We start from the raw sequence: 10,392 nt of genomic DNA on the forward strand, positions 1-10,392 counted from the left end.
CCTCCCTGCAGACTTTAACTTTTAGTGACGTTTTTTTAAAAACAAACGCCACAAAAAGATGAATTTATATCAAACCTAGACCCCTTATCCTTTTTCATCATTTCTCTTCCTTTACCTGTTTATTTCCACCGCTACTCTTTGTTTTGATTTCATAAAAAGAAATTAAATCATTTCCCCCCAATAAGGGAGAAATTCTCTGGCTTTACCATCACCTCTGAAATGAAATGGGATATGGAGATCGAAGAAATCGAGGAGGCTCTCGAGAAGATCTGGAACTTAAACGACAAGCTTAGCAACGCCATTCACTCCATTTCGCGAGCTCACTTTCTAAATTCCATCAAAGCCCTCAGAAAATCAGACAAGAAGAAGCTCTTCAACGACGTCGGCGACGATAACCGGAATAACTCAATGTATGTCCTAGTGTTATCTTTGAAGTTCCCTTATTTAAAGCTATTATTCTTGGTGCATGCGGGTTCAAGATCTGGGGGGCATTTGATCTTTCGTGATAAAATTGGGTTCTTCTGCATCTTCTTTTTTCGAACTGCGTTTTACGTAATTTAATTCCATAAATTTGGATAATTTCGTGTTTATTGGTAGGATTTTGCATCAGGGTTGGTTTTAGATCTTGTTGACAACATCTCTTTTCTTTGATTGAATGATTCTTTGTTGAAGGTTCGAAGTCTTGATTTTTCTTTTGAATGTCTATTACTGTTTCTTTTGATTTTATTGCCATTTTTTTTTCTTTTTTGTTCAAACTATTCATTGTGTATCTTAAGATATTTACAAATTGCTTAAAGAAAATTTCATTTGAATTATATTATCTAGGTTTCATGCTTTGATCAATCTACTGTTCCTTGTTTCATCTTCACAAGTTTTGTTTCCCCGTGTGTATTTCTGGAATCTAAAGAACAGTTGCTTAGCTATTTCCATTACAAATTTGTATAACGGTGGAAGTTAATTTTGTGCTCTTTTGTTTGTTAGTTTATGTTCATAATAATTTGCAAAATGGAAGGTATTGTTATTAAAACGTCGCTATAGGACTAAAAAAAGCCGCTAAAACTCTGTTTTGCTGTAGTGAATACAACCATTTAGGCCTGTAAACGAACCGAACGTACACGAACGGAGGTATGTTCATGTTCGTTCATTTAATAAATAAACGAACATAAATGAACATGAAAATAAACGAACAAATTTTTTTTGTTCATGTTCGTTTATTAAGGAATATAACTTGTTCACGTTCGTTCATTTAATAAATAAACGAACATAAACGAACACGAACATAAACGAACACAAACATAAACGAACATAAACGTTGGAGACCCTACTTAGGGGTGTAAACGAGCCGAATCAAGCTCGAGTATTGCTGAGCTCGACTCGAACTCGAAAACTTTCAAAGTCAGCTCGACTCGAAAACTCGCGAGCTTAAAATTATCAAGTTCGACTCGAACTCGAAATATAATATTGAAACTCGACTCAAACTCGAAAAGGCTCAAACTCAAAAAAAAAAAAATTAAGAGCTCGATTAAAACTCGATACTCGAGCTCGATTCGGGTTTTAATATAAGTTGCCAACCCCGAGCTACTTGTTTACTATTGATGTGGGATTGCATAACGCTCCTCCACTTTCTTTCTTCCTCTTTCCTTCAACAACAGTCGAGATGAACACAGATTGTGTTTCATGTGATTGTCAACCTTAATCCTTGGGGATCAAACAAACATGTCTTTAGCTTCGTGCTATGTAGAAGTTGAAAATTGAGACTCCTCTTTGCTCATCGGATAACCAGCTGGTGGCGCAGACACATAGGGTTCCGGCGTAGTGGATGTTGAAAGTGCTCAGTATGCAACTTATGGATCGTTCAAAAAGAACTAAATTCATGTTAATATTGTTGGGTTTTCCAAATAAAATTGGGTTAATTATTAATTATGGAGTTTGTCATCAAAATATCAGATTAATTAATATTTTTAAGATACTTACAAATTGGTCACCAAAATTGATTTAAGAAGATTGGGTTAAACATAAATGAATGAAACATAAACGAACATAAACGAACATAACCGAACGTTCACGAACGTAAATGAACGAACAAGACCTATGTTCATGTTCGTTCATTTAATTAAACGAACACAAAATCTTATTCATGTTCGTTCATTTAATAAATAAACGCACATAAACGAACTTTCCGCCGCACAGTTCATGAACTGTTCGTTGAACGTTCAGTTCATTTACAGGCCTACAACCATTTTTGAAAAAAAAGTTTAATAATACATAATCAATCCTTAAAATAAGACAATAAATATCTTTAAAAAATATGTAAAAAAATTAACGGATTACTCGCGAACTTATGAAGTTAAGTTAGATCTTATTCAATTTGTTAAAGTGGAACTCAAGTTAAATAAATTTAAATCGAACATTAACCAAATTTGGTTTAGTAAAACTCGAATTGCACAAGATACTCAATTCAATACACCCCTCGTGACATATATAATGATAAGCGGTACACTACATTGGTGACCACTAAACTATTGTCAAATTTCATTTTGACCATTGACATTTTGATTTTATCAATTATACCACTCAATTATTTAAAACAAAGGAAATGACGTGGTAGTTAAAAAACTTAGTATAATTGCATATTTTGTCCTTAATTTGTACATTGTATCATTTTAGTCATAATTTTATTCAATTAAAATAAAATTAATCTCCGATTAAATTGTGGCACGTGTCACAGGCATGGACACGCCAGTAAAACAGCAAGACTCGGTTCCACCACCCACAAAACCGCCACCTTCGCTATTGTCACCACCACCACTAAGCCTGGTTTTCTTGATGATGAACTTGGTTATCAGCAACTTCTCATATAAGTCGGTGAAAAGAAGGGTTTACAAAAGTAGCCGCCCCTAGAGTTGCCTCGGTCGCGACCATTACTTTTCTTCCACCAGGGACGAACAAAAAAATTTAATTTAAGGGTTGTGAATTCAAAAAGTTATATTAAAATTTTTAAAGGATACGAAGTATTAAAATTGTAGGGAGTATGAAATTAAATAATTAATTGAAAATAAAAAAAAATTAAATATAAAAGAATTTAAAATAATAGGAGTGCAAACCGCACCCTAACACCCCTTGGTTCATCCCTGCCTCCCACTATCCCTCCAAACACTTGCCTTTGCGCCCCGGCAAGCGTTACCCCAAAAGATCAAGAAAAAGATGGTCGGGGTGTTCTGCTAGAAGAGATAGCAGGGATAGAGGCAATGAACGAACCGGACAAATAGCGTAGCCCATTGGATCCAGAGAGAAAGAGCGACGGCACGTGAGGAGCAGGATTTTGCAGTGTAACGTACTAACGTTTGATACTGAGCCGGTGGCACTGATTATCGTAACACCAATATGGATTCTTCGAGCAAAGCTGGTAATGATATCGATAATGTCACAACCAGCGGATATCTCTAGAATCACCATCTTCATAATTGAGTCACTGTCTATGGCTATTACGAACGGTGGCCTTGGCTTGTTCTTTGATCCCGGAGGTCTGCCTCTGGGCTTCCTAGCGGGGGTTCCCCAAGACGGAGGAGGTATTAGGTGTTGTTGACGATATTGATGATATATGAGAGTATTAGACTTGGAAAACCCACTGCCACCTCCACCTTCGGAGGCCTAGAGTGTTGGGATACTCAGAGGGATGTACTCCGATGAGTCATTATCAGCGGTGGGAGCTTGAGAAAGAGAGACAACACCACTTCAAAGTTGGTGGGTTCACATGTGTTTGGGGCCTTGTTTTTGACTGAGTTTGGTATTTTGTGGAAGAATGTTTGAAAATTCTGTTTTAATTAATGATTTAGAAACTAAACCAGAAATTGGATCGGTTTATCTCGGCTCAACCTTGGAATGGATTGATTGATTCGGTTTGTTTAGTTAAAATAGAAATTACTATATGTTAACTGTGTGCTTTTGATAATAATCATTAAATATAATAGTTATTTGATGAAACTTTGAATTTGTTTTCATCAGTATAGTTCTGATTATTCTCAACAAATAAAATGTAGTCTAAAGAAAATTGTAATATAAACTAAGTTGGAACAAGTTTTATACAACATATTGTAAAACAAAACCAAGTAGGATGCTTAGCCTATTGGTTTAGTCATTCCTTAGCACTAGGGTTGTCCCATTGCAGTTCAATTCTTCACTGCTGCATTTATGCTCTTTCTCCTTTATAAAAATCAAGAAGATATTATCTAATCTGATAGTGACATTTGTCATGATTTAACTGGGATTAAATTTATTTAATAGATGATGAAAAAATCATTAGATTAAATAAATAAAAATTAAGAAAATATTCTCTAGTCTGGTAGTCTCACGTGCCACGATTTAATTAGAGATTAATTTTATTTTATTAGAATAAAACTATGATTATAATGATATAATGTATAAATATTGATGACCAAATATGTAATTATACCAAGTATTTTAACTGTCACGTCACTTCCTCCGTTAAAAAAATAACGGTTAGTGACTTGATTGAAGCATTTAAATAGTTGATTAGTCTGATTGATTCAATCAAAACGTCGATGGTCAAAATAAAATTTGACAATAATGTAGTAGTCACTCGTGCAGTTTATCCTAGTAATAATATATTTTATTTGAGTGTTTAATTAATTTTTTAGGTTAAAGATTTAATTAAATGTAAATTATAGAAAATATTTAAAAATATCAAATCAAGCCAATTTAAAAATATAATATTATAAAAATATAAAATAAAACTAAAATATTTTTAAAAACTGTTAAAAATTCACCATTATCATCTTTTTAGCTACTTTACTGCTCTCTAACTAATTTTACCCATTTTTACTTTTAGGAAAACCTACTTCATATACCACCAAAATTTGAAAGGTAATTCACATCAAATTTTTAATATTATCAATTTCAACAGTAACAATTAATCTTATATTTAATTATATCATTTCGTATCGTTACATGGCCAACGATTATCTCATCATTTTAGTGCAACTATTTGATACTTAAAAAACCCAAAACTATATTTTTTACTTAAAATTTTTCTATAATATTAAAAATATAATTATGTTTTAAAAATTATCTATAATATTAAAATATAATTATGTTCTACCTCCCAACTGATTTTCATGTATGGTTTATTTTCATCCGTGTTGTGTCATTATAATATCTCATCAAATTTGTTCCTTATTCGTAATATTTTTATGATTTTTTAAAGAAAATTGACCATCTCTCTCTCTCCCTACTGTTTCAATTTTTATGTTTTCATTTTTTATTTAATTATATTTTCTGGATTTTGTCACATTTTTTCTCTTCATTGTAATTTTTTTTATTATCATGTGCTTATTTTTTCGTTCTTAAATCTTATCAGTCTTTTTAACCTTGACGTGTTTGCTTCTATCTACTGTTTTTTTTATGAACTTATAGTTTCTTTCAACAGGAAAGAGGAAATTCTTTGACCTTTCTAATGGCCCTAATGGCGGAAGCTAGGTTGAATAACAATCGATTTTTTTTTTTTTGGATTTTCATTCGAAAAATGTGTTTTCAAGCCAACACAAGATTCCAATCCAGAACCAGACTTTAATAAAGGTCTCAGGCTCTAATTGGGTGGGATTTTGTTAAAGGGTTTTAGTCGATGTAATTCCCAGTACCATAAATTCCACCCAAAATGAGCATGAGATTAAGGTATGATTCTAGATTAGAATCTTAATTCGTTTGAAAATACATTTTTCGAATACAAATCTTGGAAAAATGAATCGATTGTTATTTAGCCTTTATCTTCGATTATTTTAGCTTCCGTCGTGAGAAAAGGTCAAAGAATTTCCTCTTTCCTGTTGAAATAAACCATAGACGCATAAACAAATCAATAGACAGAAACAAACACATCAAAACTAAAAAGACTGACAAAATTTAAGAACGAACAAACATCAACACATAATCATAAAATGAACTGAAATTGCAATGAAGAGAAAAAATGTGACAAAACCCAAAAATTATAATATGATAAAAGCTTACACGGTTGATGAAAACACATAAATTGAAATGGTAAGGAGAGAGAGAGAGTTGTTTGATTTTCTTTAAAAGCTCTCATAAAAAGATAACCAAATAAGAAACAAATTTAGCTTACAAAATTGATAAAAACACAGAAATTGAAATGGTAGGTAGAGAGAGAGTTGTTTGATTTTCTTTAAAAGCTCTCATAAAAAGATGACCAAATAAGGAATAAATTTGATGAAATATTATAGATGAAACAACATGTAATCCCCAAATATCATGTAAGGGACTATATTGAAAAGATTTGAAAAATTAAGATTTATTTAAATAAGGGTAAAAGATGAGAAAATGTTTTGGAATAGTGTTTAGACTAAATTGTATCAATAGATAAATTAAGAGGACACTTTGGTCTTTTAAGAGGGTGAATGAATTTAAAAATATATCCTTATTAAGAATTTAAATAGGGGAAAAGAGGAAAGTAAAGCATTTTTATTCTTCTTCTTCTCCTTCACGTGAGTAGTGCTCTCCTCCATGGTATAAGGTAAACTTCCATTAGCTAGTTCTTTCTTTAATTTATGGGTTGCTTTGGTAACATTAAGTGATATGTGAGCTTAAGGATTAAAGAAGATTAAAACTAAGTGGTGGATGTTTTTATATGAGATTTAGAGAAATGGGTTTTTAAATGACATGTTGATATATGTGTTTTTATTGAGGTTTATTAGTAAAATTGACTTGTCAAAGGATTGAACAAGAGATTAGAAGAATGAGATATGATTAAAAACATGTTTAGAGAAATGGTATGATTCTTGAGTTGAGATGGTCTATGAAGATGTTAGATGCTAAAGGTGGCAAAATGAAGTAAAATTAGTTGTGTTAAGTAAAGAGGAGTTAAAGAGTATTGTTGGAGGTAAAAGCATAAGATTAGAGTGAAAATTAAGTGAAATTCTAGCTGAAAAAGGTAAAATCTAGGTAAGGGTATCGGTACTGATAGAATAGTACCGATACTATAGGCTTAAAATCAGTAGAATCTGTCGAGTAGTATCGATACCGATTCAAGTGGTATCGATACCAAGAGGGGAGTATCAATACTATGAGGATGATATCGATACCATTGTTAACATAATGCAGAAATGGTATCGGTACCGTAATGGCATATCGGTACCATCGTATAGTAGTATCTATACCATGGTAGTGGTATCGATACTATTGAGCCAGAAATGTAAAGATAAGCTAAGATTGTTATAGAGAATATAATAATATGTACTCTTGAGAAATGTTTAAGTATAATTGTTAGGAAATATACTAACAATTAATATTGTACATGTCTTTGTTGGATGCTTGAGTAGATCGAAATCAAACTCCCAAGTCAAGCAAAAATAAAGGCAAAGGCAAAGTACCTGAGTAATCAACTTTGCGTTTTGGATACAATAGCGAGGCAATCCAGGTGAGTACATTTAGTATGTACGTATATGTTACGGTAGTCATAGATGTGTGATTGTTTGATATATGTATGGTGATTACCTAATGGCACTGAGTGTGCAAAAAGTTAAGAAATTCATAATTTGTTTATGAATTTTCGAATGGGCACTTTGTGTGCAAAAAGTTAAGAAATTCATAATTTGTTTATGAATTTCCGTATGGGCACTTCGGGTGCAAAAAGTTAAGAAACTCATAATTTGTTTATGAATTTTCATATGGTCACTTTGTGTGTAAAAAGTTAAGAAATTCATAATTTGTTTATTAATTTCCATATGGGTACTTTGGGTGCAAAAAGTTAAGAAATTCATAATTTGTTTATGAATTTCCGTATAAAAACTTTATGTGCAAAAACTAAAAATTATATGAATTTCTTTATTGGTATTGTGGGTGCAACCCACATAAATTATAATAAGAGTGTGGGATTATTGCATTGGCACTATAGGTATAAACCATAGAATGTATAATGATTTGAAAGAGTTAATTGATAGTATGAATAATTGTTATAGTAGAAACTGTTCTAAAATAAAAGATTCATGACCTAGTTGTGCATTTGACAGAAAGGTGTCAATTATGCCAGTTAGATGAAAGGCTAAGTGCCTTTTAGGCCTAGTCGTGCATTTGACAGAAAGGTCCAATTATGCCAGTTAGATGAAAGGCTAAGTGCATTTGAGTCCTAGTTGTGCATTTGACAGAAATGTGTCAATTATGCCAGTTAGATGAAAGGCTAAGTGCCTTTGAGGCCTAGCTATGTATTTGACAGAAATGTGTCAATTATGATAGTTAGATGAAAGGCTAAGTGCCTTTGAGGCATAGCTGTGCATTTGACATAAATGTGTCAATTATGCCAGTTAGATGAAAGACTAAGTTCCTTTGAGGCCTAACTGTGCATTTGACAGAAAGGTTTCAATTATGCAAGTTAGATGAAAGGCTAAGTGCCTTTGAGGCATAGTTGTGCATTTGACAGAAAGGTGTCAATTATGCAGTTAGATGAAAGGCTAAATGCCTTTGAGGCATATCTGTGCATTTGATAGAAAGGTGTCAATTATGCCAGTTAGATGAAAAGCTAAGTGCCTTTGAGGTCTAGTTGTGCATTTGAAAGAAAAGTGTCAATTATGCAGTTAGATGAAAGGCTAAGTGCCTTTGAGGCATAGTTGTGCATTTGACAGAAGGGTGTCAATTATGCCAGTTAGATGAAAGGTTAAATACCTTTGAGTAAAAGATTAATAGCCTAGCTGTGCATTTGAAAAAAAGATGTCAATCATGCCAGTTAAATGAATGGTTAAATATCTTTGAGTAAAAGACTAGATATATAACAATGCATAACGTTGTACCAAAGGCATGAAAGGATGCCATAAATGAAATATATAATAGCGTATAAAAAGGGCATGAAAGGATGCCATAAATGAAATGTATAATAGCGTATAAAAGGCATGAAATGATGCCATAAATGAAATGCATATGGGTTCATTATTGGCACAAAAGGATGTCATAATTGAAATGCATATGGGTGCATTATTGGCATAAAAGAATGCCATAAATGAAAATGCATAATAGCGCATTATAAGAATGAATGGATGCTCTCAATGAAAATAAAGAATAATAAAAAAGAAAAATATAAAGAAAGATAGGTGTGCTAGGCATACTAAAAATAATTAAGATAATTGTGAATGGAATACGGTTTAACTGAGGATGATTATAGGATCCTTAAAGAATATATGATATAGTATGAACTAAATAAATATATGACATACTTATGTATACATAAAGATTTCTTTATAATATTATGACTTACTAAGTAAATACTTAACGTGTATTGCTTCCACACATAGGTAAAAGAAGAGACAAATCAAATAAGGAGTGCAACAATAGCAACATATATCATCAATTAAGGTTGACTAGTTAATAACTATAGGACAATCTGGTTAGTTTTGGAAAAATTTAGTTGGCATGTAATTAAAGTATGAAAAATGTTATGAATTGTATATAAGTAGAACCTCTTATCATATTTCAATTAATGTTTTGTTTTATCTTAAAGATGTTATGTTTTAAGAAAATCTAGAAACAAAATTTTACGGATTTTTAAAATATGAAATATTTTAAAAGTGATGTGACATATGTATTTCATGTACGAAAAGGTATACAGAATATGAGTGTTACATTTTTTTGTATCAGAGCTACAAGTTTAGTCAATTCTTGGCCGAAATTGAATGTATTTTAATGTAAAAATGATTACATGCCATTAAGATTGTCAAAGTTACTGATATGGTGTCAATTAGAATGTGATTGATATCACTCCTTATTTACTTGAATGTTATTCTTATGTATGTCCCAATAGATATCGAAAACTAATAACAAAGGTAAGAAAGTAGATGATATTGAAAAGAAGGTCAAGATCAAAATCAACCCAAGAGAATTCAACATGATTTTAATATCATGCCGAAAAAGGGTAGAAGCTACTAGGGAATTTCCTCCATTATGTGGAATGAATGCCCAGTGTTTAACGATGATTTTACATTTGATGAATCTACTAAAAAGTTTGAACGGTTTACAAGAAAAGTTGAATCGAATGAGGATCCAAAGGAGATTTCTGAATCTAGTGATGATTCCGAGATTTCTTCAGGTAAGCTTAATTAATTGAGAAATATTTATGTGAAACATTAAATTGTTCAAAGTGTTTTTAATTTGAGTAAGAGAAAAAGAGAAAGCTGTAAATACGTTGGCCACTAAAAGCCTATAGAAAGAAAATTATTAGTGGATCAAGTGATTATGAGTTTGTTTAAGAGTAAATTTGGTTACGAGTATAATTTTTGCATTAACTGCTATGAGGTTACTACTACAAAGTTGTCAAGTCTTCTTATTTAATGATGTGGATAATTAGACTTTCATAGTCGAGAGAGAAAATGTTTCAATTGC

General features: G+C 31.8%; 1 pseudogene; it reads right to left on the minus strand.

The window, feature by feature from the left end:
- Positions 1 to 2,853: 2,853 nt before the first annotated feature.
- On the minus strand, positions 2,854 to 4,189 carry LOC120149365 (annotated as a pseudogene).
- Positions 4,190 to 10,392: the final 6,203 nt, after the last annotated feature.

Source organism: Hibiscus syriacus, unplaced genomic scaffold (genome assembly GCF_006381635.1).
Source record: "Hibiscus syriacus cultivar Baekdansim isolate YM2019G1 unplaced genomic scaffold, ASM638163v2 tig00111002_pilon, whole genome shotgun sequence".
NCBI lineage: Eukaryota > Viridiplantae > Streptophyta > Magnoliopsida > Malvales > Malvaceae > Hibiscus > Hibiscus syriacus.